The following is a 4,015-nucleotide window of genomic DNA, read 5'->3' on the forward strand; positions in this document are numbered from 1 at the left end:
TAAGAGGTTGCAGGCACTGAGGAATAGCTCTTTCTGGAGCAGGATTCACCGCAGGTGCCATGACATGCTGGGAATGTGTCTGCGCACTCTGGAACCAGCTCACACAGACAAAGGATCCCTACTGCTCCCAGCAGCGATATCTCCTGCAGCTCACCCGCTAGAGGAAAGGGCCTTTTAGATCTCCTTCCATTCCCGCTCCTCTCCCCACTGACATTCCCAACACCAACTAAATCATCCAACAGATTTTTGCCCCAGATCCCTAAATGGCCCCCTCTAGGATTGAATTCATAATCCTGGGTTTAGCAGGACAATGCTCAAACCACTGAGCTATCCCTCCCTCTCCATAACACACTAACTGCAGGGGGAGACAGCTCCACACCTGAGCTGCTGCAATGCACCAGCGGAGAGTCCTTACCTCTCCCACCCTGGCCATATTTCTGTAGGCCAGGCGCTCGGTGTCCTGGAGCCTGTCCTGGCACCACAGATGGCTCGCCTCTTGGATGTTCAACCCTGGGAAGAGAGACACACCCATTGGGGAGGGTTGGAATCCGGTTTTAGTGCCTGTTTCCTTCTGTTCCCTTTGCTGGGTGAACACTGGCCGGGGTCCTCGGGGCACCCAATGGACCAGGCGGCTAAGTAGCTGAAGGGGGATTTGTCTCATTCATCACAGCAATCATGGACCCTTATGGCCATGGTGCTCTGGGAGTGGGCGCCTGTTAACAGTGGTGTCTAATACTGAGAACCCACCCACTGAAGTCAGGATCTGGCCCTAGCTACCCAACTGGTGACATCTTACAAGCTTTGGTCCTTCTCCTGTGGTCCCTGCCCCTGCCTTCATGGTGGGCTCTTTCCCTCCACGTGTCTCAATAGCTCCGTTCCTGTCCCCTCACCAGCTGGCTGCCCCCTGGGTGGGCTGATTTCCCTGGGCTGGGGGGCGGAGCCAGGATCTGAGGTAAAGCTGCCAATTTCCCTGGCATGTTCGTCCCCTTCCTCTCTCCCTGAATTAGGGAGATGAGTGTGAGACATCATCTAAGCTGCGGTCGGTCTCAGAGGAGGGGGCTTCTTTCTGTAGGGTCTCTTGGCCAGCAAGTGGGGGGCCCAAAACAGGGGCCTTGTTTCCATTGAGGTCCCTCTGCCCTGCTGCAGTTGGTCTAACAGAAGAGGCCTTAGTTCTATTGGTGTCCCAATGGCCAGCTGGAGCTAGTCGCCAAGGGACTCACTTCTATGGGGCCCCATTGCCCAGCTGGGTTTCTTACCCCTCCTCTGCAGCAGGAGCCTCTGCAGCCAATGTAGCCCGCTCCTGGCTTGCTGGCTGATGTCGTTGGCTGGGTCCGAGATGTACAGACCCAGCTGCAATACAAAGTTGCCCGCCTTAGGGAAATCGGAGGAGGTCTGGTGGGAGGAGAAGAGGGGAATCCATCAACAGTGTCCCTTCAGCTCCCCAGCTCCTCCGGGCCAGAGCTCTGCTCCCATCCATCTGTAGGAGGCGCTGAGGGAGAGGAACTAGAGCCCTCTTTCTCTCTGACCCCAAAGGAGCTTGAAGCAAAGGGACCAGGGAAGGGCCCTCTATGAGCACTCGCTGCCAGGCTGCTCCAGAATAACAAGGGCCTTGAGGCCAGGCACGACCCTGCCAGCCCGTGGCCTGTGGAACGCAGTCCCTCACGGACCCAGGGCGGACCAATTAGCCAGGGGATGAGGAACTTGACTCAAGCCCTGACTCTGCAGGATGCTGGGGTCAAAGGTCACTTACGTCAAATCCGGGCAGGGAGGTGGCAAATTGGAGCAGGGCAGCGCTGCACCGTATGGCTCTAACTCTCTCCTGTCTGTTTTTGGACTGGAGCCAGAAATAGACGTGCTGCGGGAGAAGGAGGCAGGGGAGGGTCAGCGGGCAGGCGTACATGCTCTACAAACGAGCCTCTCCCCCTCCCATGGGTCTGAGACATTGTGCCCAGGGGGGAATAGCTGACTCCTCCTGTGGGGGTTCATGACACTGCCCACGTCTTGCTGGGCACAAGCTCATTATCTCTCCAGGCTGGGACAATGTTCGGTCTTGGGGCTGGTCTATTTGCTCTGAACTCCTGATCCATGAACAGCACGTCAGGATCAAGGCACATGCCCTGGACCCCAGACCCCGGCTGCAAAGGCCTTGGTAAGATGGATGGAGCGGCCGTGAGGACAATGCCTCCGGGAACTGCAGTGTCCCTAGGACAGAAGAGCTGATTCCCTGAGGCTCCTCCTGTATCTCAGGGTCTCCCTAGAAAGGAGCCAGAGACTTTTCTCAGAGGCCCATGTCCTGCATCTCACAGGGGTTTCAGTCTCTCAGTCCCCAGCCAGGCCTGGTGCTCACTGTTAGTGCGTAATGCTGCCATGCAGAGCTCTGGCTGACACTCCCAGCTCCTTCCCCTGCTCCCCCGCGCCCCCGCCCCGTGAGGCGTAAGGGTCCCAACATGGCACTGCACTGACAGCTCTGGGAACGTGTGGCCGCTTGGGTCCAAGCTGGGAGGACACAATGGAAAGGTGACTCTTCTAGTCTCTCCTTTGCAGCCCTCCCACGGGGTTCAGGGGAAATTCCGCCCCAGACCCTCCCATTCTACTCACCTCCAAGAGGTGCTGCAATTTGTCTGTGGTGGGGGTCTCGGTGAGCAGGCACCCGAGCATGGTGTCTAGGCCCTCTAAAAAGGTGTTGTGCAGAGCCTGCAAGAAGAGGGAGCACCCGTCAGTCATGGGACATGGGGCTACACCAGTCAGGGGACCAGGGGGGTTCTCGGGGGAGCCCTGGCCAGACCCAAAAGGCACATCCTGGCCTCTGCCATTCCCATCTCTCCAGGGACACTTAGCAAGAGTTCAGGGCCGGATGCCTGCTGCCTCTTCAATCCTTGCTCTTAGCAGTTCTCTGCGCAGGGCCTGGCACCCAGCAGACTATGGAACAGCCAAACCGCAATGGGTGGGAGGTAGGATCCCCGGGAGAGTCCAGGCAGCAGAGCAGAGAATGAGGAGAGGGAAGGCTGGGTTCAGCCACAGAGGGGTAACACAATCCCCCCTGGAGGGAAGGGGCCCTCCCTGAGAGTTTGTGTTGTCCCCCCTACGCCCTGCCTGGGCCTGTTCCCAGCTCTGCTCACCCCTCCCCTATTCTCAGCAGCTCCATCAAACCGAGGGAGCAGGGACCAGAGGTGGCTCCTGCTCCTGGGTCGGGAGAAGTAGGATCATGACCTACCTCGAAGTAGGGGTTATACCGCTCAGTGGTCATGGTGAATATGGAATACATAAGAGCCCGCAGGAGGCGTGACTCCAGCTCCAGGGCAAGCGGCGGCTTCAGTTTGCTGGCAGGAGAGAGGAGCCCGTGTTATACTTGGCAGCACCGGAGTGGCGCTAGCACTGACAGGGACATGACCCCCCTCCCCCGCAGTGATCCCCTCCCTACGGCCATTCTAACGTTATGGGAGTGAAATCACCCCCCAGCCAGGAAAGAGGGGAAGTTCCCACCTCCTCTGCTGGGGGACGCGAACAGCCACAGCTGGGGGTAATCTAGAACAGAGAGGATCTGGGACTCCCGGCTCCGGACCCGATCAGCACCAGGGTTAGGGCAGCTGGATGGGAGGGTCCTGGTACCTGAGGCTGCAAACCGCGGCCATGGAGCTGGAGATGACGGAGGTTGGCTCTGGCACCAGGGGCAGATTTTCAATCAGCTCCTGAGAGACCCCAAGAAGATAAAATCGCATGTGAGACTCAGGCCCCGCAGACCCACAGGCGCTTTCCAGGGAGGAGACCAAAGTGCTCTGCAGAAACAGCCAGTGTCACCCCCACCCCCAACCAGCTGGGCCCCTCATTCTGCCCATACATCAAACTTCCTTCCCCCTCTCCCATCCAATTCCTCCCTCCCCTTCCCTCCGGCCTTACAATTCCCCCACTGCCAGCTCCCGATCGGTGTCAGAATTTCCCCCTTCCCTGCTCCCCAGCCCTCAGCCCCAGAAACTACTGTCGTCTGCTCCCCACTCCAGCCCCACTAACTCTTCCT

This window comes from Chrysemys picta, chromosome 5, assembly GCF_011386835.1.
Source record: "Chrysemys picta bellii isolate R12L10 chromosome 5, ASM1138683v2, whole genome shotgun sequence".
Lineage (NCBI taxonomy): Eukaryota > Metazoa > Chordata > Testudines > Emydidae > Chrysemys > Chrysemys picta.